We start from the raw sequence: 11,609 nt of genomic DNA, 5'->3' as shown, positions 1-11,609 counted from the left end.
ATTGTAACAACAAAGCACAGTTTTACAACTTCTTGTCCACACACTCCAGATCAGATTAAATGAAAATTCATAGAAAGTTTGAGCTTCTTTTAAAGACTTTGTGATTTGTTGCTTCTGATTCGAATCACAGCAGGTGACAAAGGTTTTTTTTCCATCCATCCATCCATCCATCCATCCATCCATCCATCCAGTGATGCAGTTTGTTAAAAGGTGCTTGGATGCGATACTGGTGGAATAAATTAAACACCAATGGCACAAATTTCATATGTGCATCTTTAACGGTTTGCATAAGATACCTTTATTTTTTGGTCTTAGAAATTACAAAAAAGAAAAATTATCAAAACAATTCAACAAAACACTGCTGGACCCCAAACGCTTTTATTGTCGTTTCTTGGCGAGACGGTGTATTATTGTGAAGTGACGCACACGGATGTTGTGTCCCCCCTCGCCAGTGCGCGTTGACACTGGATCATCCAGCAGATCCCCACAGAGCAGCCTCGACTGCCGTATTCAGACATCCAGCTCCCCTCAGTTCCTGTTTCCGCCGCAGCCTTCCTTCCACTCAGTTTTCTGGAGCAACACACCGGGCTGCCGCCGCTGCGTCAGACGCAGCCTCCTGCAGCCGCTCGCGGACGCACGCCTCGGGGAAGCCGGCGCTGCCGCCCTCAAGGTGGGTGATGACCACAGCCGCTTTCTTTTCGCATGGCGGAAATGTGGAAGCGGGCACACGGGTGGGGGGGTGAGAGCGGCTCCCAAGCCCCGCTACATCCCGGCCTGTTGACTGCGTCGCCGGTGAGATGACGGTGAGCACATAGCGGTCACGGTCGGTGGGAATATCCGGCCCCGTTATACGAGCGGCTCCTCTCAGGGATGCTCCGGCTGCTTCCCTCTGTGCGTTGCATTCGTTTCCCCGCGCGTCCCTCCTTTTGTTGCTGTATGCGGGCTGAATGAGAGAGGGGGGGGGGGGGGGGGGGGTAAGTGCTCAAAACAAATGGCTCGTGAGTAGTTGGCTGGAAACCTGTTTTCGTGCGCTGTTAAGTGTGAGGGAACGTTGCTGTTTAATTGAAATGCATCAACAGAGCTAGGAGCGTTGTAGCCGCCGACATGCTAGCTGTCTGCCTGTTGTTGTGAGTCTGTCGTTGGCCGTGCGCGAGTTCATGCCCGCGGGGGGGGGGGGGGGGGGGGGGGGATGCGTTTGACCTCCAGCCGCGCGACGCACGGCACGAAATGAAGACGCACGACATTGTGGAGGCTTTTTGACAAGTGCGTTTTTTTCATGTGACAGACAAAAGCAGCTGTGTGTGTGTGTGTGTGTGTGTGTGTGTGTGTGTGTGTGTGTGTGTGTGTGTGTGTGTGTGTGTGTGTGTGTGTGTGTTGTGTGTGTGTGATAATAATAATCATCACCACAGCCAGAGTGAGTTTGTTTTCAGCATGTGGAGGTGTGGTTAGCGTGGCAATAAGGCCTGTAATGTGTGTCTCATCATGTCAGAGGCAGCCAGAGGGGTGACTTGTGTGTTTCCTCGTCCCCTCCTGTCTGCCTTCTCCTCTCCTCTCCTCTCCTCCCTCACACACTTTATTAAGCTGATGGCGATACAGGGCAGCTCTGGTTGGTGGTTTAGTCCCCCCCCCCCCCCCCCCCCCCCCCCCCCCAAAAAAAACCATCCTACTTTGTTCCATGGGTCAAAGTGTCCTTGGGCAAGACACTGAATGCCCAGGTTGCTCCAACTGGAGCTTGTGCATCTTGCTATTAGTGTGTGTGTGGATATGAAAGGGCCAAATGGTGCTGGTGGTTAGCACTTTTGCCTGAAGGGGAGATTATTCCCAGTTTCCGTTTTCTCCAGGTACTTTGGGTTCTTCCACACTCCCAACGTGTGTTTGAGGTTACTTGGTGACTCTGTTGCCTCTGTGTTGAACCAATGACCTGACCGTGGTGCACTCTGTTTCTGCCGACAGTCAGCTGGGATGGGATCAAGCATCCCGTGACTCTAAATAGAATCTAGTGGTTTACCCCCTTTTGTTGGGTAACTCATTTTGCATATTGGCTGCGTTTGCTTGGTTTGTAGAGCAGGTTGTCTCTCAATGGGAAAGTTCCAAGTTCAAACCAACCCATCTGTCTATAAGTTGAAGTGTTCTTGAGCACACTCTAAATTGCTCCCACTGGATTGAGCACCTGGCGTAACGACTGCCTCCACTGGTGTGTGTGAATGGCTGACTGTGGCGTATGAGTGAAATCCATTTAATATTTCTCTTACCTGTTTCTTCCAAACTGCACCCGTTCGCGTGATCGAGAATACATGAAACTTTTTTGTTATGCTAATCATCCAGACAGGATGATAGAGTAGCTGATGTGTTTTGTCCTCTCGCTCTGACAAAGCATCTTCTCCGTCCCATCATTCCACCCAATTGATGCATTTAACTTGATGGTATGAAAAACCGTCATGGAGCAAAGCATTGTTCACATAACTCCTGTGCAAGTTTTGAAACACATGCCCATTTTTTAGTAAATCATGTATTTTTTAGCAAATGATTAATTGTAGTAGGACAGGACTGCAGTCAATCTACTAAAGATATCTATCGAGGAATCAAATCACATTTAGAGGCTTTTATACTAAACGTGACCATTTATGTGTCATCATTTACAATATAAGGCTTCACATAACTTTTAACATTTGTGATGACTATATCGGTGTTTAGCACTGACTGGAAATGATTGAAATAGCTTTAGATTATATATTGAACCCGCTATAGAGGGTTTAAGACAAAAGCAGGTAAAGCAATCACAGTCAGTTTGTTTTAAGCGTGTGGAGGTGTGCCTAACATGTAAATAAGGCCTCTAATGTGTGCTTCATCACAACCAAGACAGTCAGGGGGAGCCAGAGGGGTGACTTATGTTTCCCTGTCCCCTCCTGTCTGCCTCTCCTCTCCTCTCCTCTCCTCTCCTCTCCTCTCCTCTCCTCTCCTCTCCTCTCCTCTCCTCTCCTCTCCCACAAAGCTGATGGCAACACAGATGACATGGCAGCGCATGCACAAAGTATGTGGTTTTGTGTTCAATGTAGCTCAACTGATTGAGTCTGGCATCAGCACTGGCAAAAAAGGCTTGAGGTTCAACTCCCAGCAGGGGCACCTATTTTGAAGATATATGCCCTCATAGGGACGTGGAAGAATCACCTCTAACCAAATGACTGAGAGATTAATGTACAGCTCAAACCCTCAGTATATGGCTGGGTATAACATTTTTAGGATCTCCGAAGTGAGGCTAAAATCAAAGCTATTGGAGAAACTTTATGTGATAAGACTGTTTTTAAAATTATTTAATGTGACAAGTTCAGAGGAAAATAAATACAATATCTTATTGAGCTGCTATGAAATCGATGTGTGATATGGGGGAAGTATGGCTTTTTTTTAATGCCTAATGTGTGGGGCTGATATTAGAGGATGTAATTCAACTCAGTAAAGCACACTGTCATTTCTCTTCCTTTGACAGCTTATTGTCTGCCTATAAATTATTGGCTTATATTGTTGTCTTATGCCACTATTATCCCAGAGTTTCGATCCATTTGCAGCCAATATCCATTGTGCTCTCATTTGAATTGTAGGTGCTGACAGCGGAGAAACTCAACACCTATGGACAACTAATGCATCATTAATGTTATCTAATAAAGTCAGCCTTGGTAACTGGGAGCAGATTGATTGAGTTAGTAGCCCTAATCCATTCATGAATAAGTAAACAGCCATGTGTGTGTATATATTGCGGTGACGGCAGTCTACGCTATGGCAGGGGAGCTCTGTCCTGGATTCCAGTGGAAGCGACTTTGCTCCTTCAGACAGACGCCTGGTTAAATTTGAATTGCTTCAAGCTGTCAGGGGCCAATTATTTTACATAAAACAAAAGTGACTCATGCCTTGGCAACAATTTGCTTTGATCTGGGCTTTGCCATTTGTTGGACTGAATAGGCATAGCCATGGGTGGATCCATTTATATTGGCCAACAGCAAATAATTCACTTTTGGGTAGATTATTCAAGGCTGTGTAATTTTTGATGAAGCACTTAAATCAAACTTTAGTGGTGACACTCAACCTTTCAAATTTGCTTGGCGGGTTGAAAGTTCTCATTTTTTAACAGAATATCTCTGATTGAGTTGTAGCAGGTAGTCGACTTGATTGGATTGGACAAATGTTGTATTTACCACCATGTAGCTCCTAAAACACATGATACTGCATCTATAATAGAGGAGAGCGTGCTTTCTAGTTAAGTAATACTCTCTCTCTCCCTCTGTCCCTCCCTTCCTGCTTCAGCTGATCTATTTTCTCTCTTCCCCCTTCTTTCCTTCTCTCTCTCTGCCCTTTGTGCTTCCACCTTCCCATGCCTCATGCCACTGTCTGTCTTCATTTTTGACTAATGAGTTCATTAAACATATTAGTGTTGCTCTGCCACAGAGGTTAAATGTGGCGCAGTGAGCAAAAATGGGCGGTGACTCACTTAAGAGTTTTATCTGTATTTAACATTTATGCATTTGCCACCTGAAAAACGTGGTTACTCTTTCTGGTTTAGTGCAGGGAGCTACTTGGCTACTGCCAAGTGGAGTTTTATTTAAAGTAGCATTCAGATTTGTTTTCCATTTCAATTCTGTCTGCAATACCAGCCTGTCACCTGCACAGCAAGCCCCTCTGTTTGCATGAAAAGCCATTCTAATTTCAAGCATCACAGTATTTTGGCACAGTGTACAGTGTGTGTATAATGCTTGATATTGGCTTCAGTGTGCTCTGTATACATCCCCTTTCCCTTGGTTGTTCCAGATATATCCTCCTCCCCCCCCCAAAAAAAAATGTCAGACAGATGAGAAAAGAAGGTTGAATAAAGCTATTGAGGAAGCAAACACATTTTGAAGACATGTTCCCAGTTTTGACAAAAAAAAAAACCCCAAACAAAAACAAAGAACGACGAAGTGAAAAGGCAATGTAATACACGGCAATGCTTGTAGCGAGTTGCAGCAACAATGTTCGGCTCATCTGGAAGCATTGTTTTGTTGGTACTGTTAATCTCTGTGCGGGGTATCCCGGGGTTCTTGACAATGTACTGTAAATAGAGCAGAAGCCATAGAGCCATTGAAAAGAAGATTTTTAGCTTTGTAGTTTGTACTTTGAGGAAGGGGAAGACTGAAATGGTTATGTAAAGATATGCAGGCACACACCCTATTTCCAGTCTTATTAGAGACTCTGGCTGTCAACACTAGAAAGGATGAAGAAGAGCTGGTTGGTGAAAACGGTTCATCAAGCAATCATTGTATGACCAGTGTTGGCATTTGGCTGGCATTTTTCATGTGAGACTGGTGGTGTTTGTTTTCTGTCTCCTTTATACTCGGGGCTCGTGAAAGCACCTATGAAGACGTGAAAACAGTTATAAACCAGTTAGGATGGTAATGAGCTTGTGTAGAACATCATGTCTACGTAATGTCTTATGCAGGAGTGTAGGAACTGGTCGCGCATCGACTGCATGTCAAGAGAGTGGCACACATGTCGTCTGTACTTTTTCCGTGCACCTGCAGAATGCAGCCTTTCTAAAGGGCAAAATCTGTAGGAAGAGACCTTTCTGCATCACTCCTCTCCTGCTGTCATCCTGCTGGAGGGCCATTATTATCTGTATTGTAAGACAGAGTGTCTGTCTAGTGATTGTACGAGCCAATCACAGGGCGAGAGAGGGGCAGGTTTCCATGGAGAAAAGCGGACCAGCCCGTGAGGCTGCCGAAGCTCCGTTTGAGCAGACTAGCCTGATCCAGGCTGATAGTGTTCTCCGGCAGCAGAGGAAGAAAAGGGCTCCATAAGGCTTGCCCGGCTGTCTGCCTGTTGAAATGTCCCGCTGTTTGTCTACCTGTCTTACTCAGTTGAATGTCTAAAGACAGGGAGGAATCAGGGGCATTCTCACTAGGAATTCAGTCAGACAGGCACAATAGGCGCTTGGCCCGATAGCCATGTGGCATCAGATTGGATTTGTGTAGGAGCTGGATCACATAAAGGCTGAGCCGCCACAGTCCTCAGTGGGTTTTGGGGATGTTTTAACATGTATTGGGTGTGGGTCGAGGGGTAGCCCTGAGCGTACCCCTTCCTAATCCTGTTGTTGTGACCCGTCAGAGATCCTGACCTGGTCTCCCCCAGCTCTGTTCGGTCCTGCAGGGAGGCTGCGTAGCCTGCAGCATGTGTATACGTATGTGCACGTTCGTCCACGCGAGGTTGCTTTTGCTGTGTCTTGGGGAGTTATTGCTGCTGCACTCTGAGCAGGGAAGTGGATCTTACGACATTTCTTCCCGGCTCATTGGAGCCGTCCAGAAATAGGCATGTACCCATCCACGTGCAGCACTTAAATTCTCTCCTTCCTGTTTTTGGGGGTTCTTTTTTCCTTTTCAGTATAGCGGCACTAAACTACCTCTTGTTGCACAGTCTCCTGTGCGCCTCTGCATTAATTTGTGCGTCTCTCTATTTCTCTCTCTCTCTCCCTCTCTCTCTCTCTCTATATATATATATATATGCATGTGTTTATTAAAGTTTTGTATTTCTAAAGCCTAACATGACAGGCTAGAAGAATGCAAGATTGGAGCGCCTTTCCTGCAAGAGGAACTGAATTCTTATGACAGTGAGAATTTTTAGATCCTCAGAAGTTGCTCAGGGATTCACTATTGGACACAAACAGCCTCTCCAAACCACCCACCTCCCCAAAATCCCCTGATGCTTAGTGCCCATGGCCCATCAAACAGCCTTGTTAGCCCCTCTGAGTCTGCAGCTCAGACCTGGATCAGAGCAGGCATGGAGGGCTAGAGGGATTCAGGGATGCTGCTAAAAATTCTCAGTTGCCTGACAAGATGCTGTGCTATGTGGATCTAATGCACCCTACAGCGTCTGACTTAAAACAGGATCTAAACCTACTTTGTTCTCTGAGGACTCTCTTTCTAGTATGGGAGCCTCCTGAAAGCATATCCACGGATGGATGGGACAGAGATATTGGAGTGTAGAAGAAGCAGATGGATGTGGAGGGAAAATTAGAAGAAAAGAGAGAGGTAGTAATTGGGACAGCTGCGCAGCTTGAGGCACAGGCACTCAGATCACCCACACCACTCCTACCCTTCCCTCTAAACCCCCACTATTCTCCCCAACCCAAAAAGATGAAAAAGTGAGCCAAAGAGCCAGATGCTGGACATTAGGATCACAGTGACTATGGCCCAAATTCATTCTGCAGCCAGAACGCAGAACGCACAGGCCCAGAAAGACACGCGCACAGAAACGGAACACAACAAGACTATGAGCTCTTCTGACAGAATGGGTGCATTTCCCACACTCGGGTAAAAAGGTTGTGTGACAGGCTTGCCTCTGCATTGGGATTTGTGAATATTATTCTGTTTTCAACCACAAATGAAAATTCCCAGCAGCCATTCCACCTACACACACACACACACACACACACACACACACACACACACACACACACACACACACACACACACACACACACACACACACACACACACACACACACACACACACACACACACACACACACACACACAGGAGCGCTGCTGAATGTCCTCTATTTAGCCCGTGGTATCTAATCCAGTACAGACCAGTGCTGGGTGGCCTGGCTGTGAACCCCACACAGGCCCGGAGAGGGCTCTACCCCAGACCCCTGGAAAGTGTTACCTGTACTGCGATTAAAGGCGCAGATTATCTCCCTTACTGGGAGGTGAAGGGGGTATTGGTGTCATTGGTGCCAGCTCTCCTTCCTACAGGGGCTGTTTGGCTTGATGGGGGCAGTGTTAGCTCAACTATTGATCCTCAAGGGGTAAATTTATCTCAGTGACCTCCACTGAGAGGCCAGATCGAGAGGGCAACTGCTCTACTTTGACATGTCGCTGGAGGGGATTCAGTGTTTCGCTTAGCACTAAGCCCCTTCTATGTCCGTGCCAGGTTCAGGAGAGGTGAGGTGGCTAACGTGCATATGGCCATCTCCATTTCTATCGGAGAGTTCACTGTAAGTGTCTTTGCAGTGTGTATTACGACGGTTGTTGGTGTAGGGGGGTGGGTGAGGGGATTGTGAGGGATCGCAGAGACTTGGCCTGATTGGATTTGCGTTATAGAAGCCCTGTCACCTGGCGCAGCATGACGTTCTGGAAGACAGCAGGGCAGCAATCAGACAGCAGTCATACTGTGAATATGCTGCAAAATCTGCATCAAGGCACTACAGATAGAAGCATTCACCGTAAAGAAAAATGTCTCAATAAACGTCCTGATGCCACGTACCCAACCCAGTGTGAAGCCGAGTAAATGAAGATGCTATCGGATCAGATGTTTCTCTTTTTGACAAGCCCCAGTTGTAAATTTCAGGTATCAACCCCTCTGCTTCAAACAACAACACTAAGCGATGACTTGCAGAAATCTTTTGATGAGTTGCCTCTGAAGGCTGGAGTACAATGCAACCGAAATTCACTTTGTTTCCTGACTGAAGTCCAACAAACTCTGGGATGTCTGCTGTCTTTTTTCCACCCACATATAGACCGATTAACCCAGCTGAACATAACGGCTCGTTCCATCGAGCTTGTCAGGCCTTTTCTCTCGGGGTTGTTGAAAAGCACTCTGGGAAATATAGGAAATCACTTGCTGGAGTCGAACTAGATGAGGAACTCTGAAAGAAAGTGGGTACAACAAAATAGTAATTATAAAAACATCACGGAATAACTCCTGGAATGTATTGTTCATCACATATTGATGATTTTCAACCGTGCGAGAGGATCCGAGGGCGGATTATCTCACAGCTCCACTTTAGGTGCATTTAATTGAGGACATCAGCAAATGATCACGGCGGTATTTTACAGAGAGGGACTTGAATATTGACTTGGTAACTGTGAAGCATGTTGTTCATTTGTAACTATCAACATATATGATTGGCTTAAATTCCTTGACCTTTTGATACAAACTCTGATCCCCCAACTTAATTTTCTTTCACACGTCTCTGAATTAATTTTGAGTCAATTTATAGGCGGAACTTCTCTGTTTGCGTTGTACTCAACAAAAGAGCAACGCTGTTGCGACCTTGGGATGTAAAATTGTGTTAGTAGTAATTATATTCTAAAGTATAAAAACATTTCCGTTTCATAAAATTGCTTCCCAAGGATTTTTCTTCCTAAGGCAAATGCAGAAAGAATTAAAAGTGACATCTTATTTATAATGGATGGACTAAATAATGCAGAATCTTTGACACTGTTGTGTCGTAGGAATTAGTCCGCGAACTTCCAAATAAGCAACCTCAAAATAAGTTCAAAAGTTGATGGTTTTTAGGAACGAGTATTTGTTTGGATGTCTGGAATAAGGTTGATGTTAACGCAAGCTCATTAGACTTTGATGTTTTATTCATCAACATAAAATATGTCAGTAAATACCCCAGTCATGTCTTTTCAAGCTTTTATGTCTCCAAAGGAAGTTGGTAACAAGTGGCTGAATTAGACTACGGAGGCTATCAGGGACATGGCCAAGAATCTAGTTGTCCTCCTTTACAGTCTTGTATTTATAGTTGCACTCTGTCAAGCTTGAAACACTTTTCAGCCTGTAAAATTTTCAGGCTCGCAGATAAGAAACATTTAATGAAAGCGATAAGCACGCCAACAAGTCTGAAGCATGATCGTGGTGTCGCTCCACTCACTGCTGCGCTTCAAATTAATTCTAGAGTCAATTGTTCAGATTTAGGATTTTGTAACTCATAATGACACACTGTTCTCTGAAATGACAGCCTATTGCATTTCAAGTGATCCTAATATTGCAAGACATGGTGATATTGCACATTTAGTTGTGAACCAAAATGTAAAATTGATCCATTTTAGTCAGCCTCATTCATGCCCAGTTTCTCCCATTCTAACGCAAACGTCCCTACAACTGATTGAGCCTCATGTTTCCATGACTACTGCCATGTTTCCATGACTATGGGAGCGCCATGTTTGTGTGGCGATCAACCATGCAAAGTGAAATATCGATGAGGCACTAAATCCTAGTTGGGTTCAGAGTTGTTGCCATTTTGTGATGATATGTGATCTGCTCTTGGAATAATCCACCATGCATCGTGCGATGGGAGCACTTTTGCTCCCATAGTCTTTGTGTGTTTTTAAAAGCGCTGTACAAATAAAATGTATTATTACTATTTTATCTTAGACTCGTGGAGATTTTGAGGTACTAGGGAGCACACCAACTACTCCAACAGCTTTTCTCTTGCAATCTATATATTGGCCATGCTAATATGAATAGAATTGCGATATTTTGTGCAGCCCTGCTGCCCCCGCTCTGAAAAACCAATGTGGTCAAAACAGTTGACCAAAAGAATAAGTATTCAAGCATTTGTTTGCCATTAATTTTTTGGTGTTTTTGAAGCGTTATTCATGTTGCTTTTTGTTGAGTTAACCAGAATGACTCTCACTTCAGGCACCATCCCTGGACCACTATATACACTCACCACAACTCTGTGTCTGGTTGTCGTGAATGACAACACAATATTTTATCTCTTCCTCCCATGCCTATGATCTCTAAAGGAACCGTCTCCAACAGTTGTTATAATAGATCATGCATTTTTTGTGATTCAGCCTAAAATTTTCAGCGCTTCATCTACATCATTTTTGCGAACATTGGCTTAGATGGATAATGATGGATAGATCGCTGTACATCTCAAACAGAGAGAAATGTTTGTATGTTTATTATGGAAACTGAAGGGTCAGGAGAGATGTGAAGCAGCAGATTGCACAGTGATCCTAATGGGGGGGTTGGTATTAATTTATACTGTGCAATTTGCTTCTCTAAAGACAAAAGAAAGAAATGCTGAGCTCAATCTGCAAAATGGGTACAAAGTTGCGCATCAGCATGTTTTGACATGTCTTGCAGCAGCGGTGCATTTGCACAATTGTTTGAGGTTATATTAATTTAATAGATGTGACTTGAAACATTTCCAGACGCTTCCCCTTTTGGAATATAGCAGGGAATATCTCTCATCTGAGTGCCGCATGATGTCCAACCTCTTGTTACTTAATGGTAGCGCTGCACATTTTAGAGTTCTGAGTGCCAGAAAAGTCTCATTCCCAATGTTTAAGTTATTGACGGAGGTATAAAATGAATTCATATTGCTCGGGCTGCAGGCTTGGCATTAAAGATATTGCATTCTTTGATACTGTAATGTCGATACGAATCTCCATCTCCTTTACAGTGCAGAGAGCAGTTGTGTGCTCGTAGCCAGTGCTGTTCATATCGATAATTACCATGTCTCATGGAAAGTAGCATGTATTATTCTCAAAACAACACAGACATCATTGGCTGCGAGTGGTTTTCCATCAAAGGGGAACAAAATCGATTTTTCAGTTCCTCATTCTGAAAATAAATAATTGCAGATGCTTCTTGTGAATACAGTAACCACAATGGTAAAGGTAAACTGAGCTACATATTATGTGCAGAACCTTGTTAAAAGGTTAACAGTGTGTTTATAAGATGTCATCCCTGCTGTCATGTCACACATTACACAACAGTTGCTTCTTAAGCAATGTGAAAGAAATTAACTTTTTTTGGTGTCAGCTGCTGAGTGCAGTGCACAAGTC

The 11,609-nt window shown here is 44.6% G+C and overlaps 1 protein-coding gene across 1 annotated transcript in view; it reads left to right on the top strand.

Annotated features, from left to right (window-relative positions):
- Positions 1 to 450: 450 nt before the first annotated feature.
- fut8b (fucosyltransferase 8b (alpha (1,6) fucosyltransferase)) overlaps positions 451 to 11,609 on the top strand; it is a 104,445-nt gene continuing 93,286 nt past the window's right edge. Inside the window, exon 1 of the mRNA XM_080491015.1 lies at positions 451 to 670. The gene's annotated coding sequence lies outside the window, so the exon portion shown is untranslated. The remainder of the gene's footprint in view (positions 671 to 11,609) is intronic.

Source organism: Lipophrys pholis (genome assembly GCF_963383615.2).
Source record: "Lipophrys pholis genome assembly, chromosome: 21".
NCBI lineage: Eukaryota > Metazoa > Chordata > Actinopteri > Blenniiformes > Blenniidae > Lipophrys > Lipophrys pholis.
The sequence above is the reverse complement of the archived record's forward strand: the minus strand, read 5'-3'. Positions and strand labels throughout refer to the sequence as shown.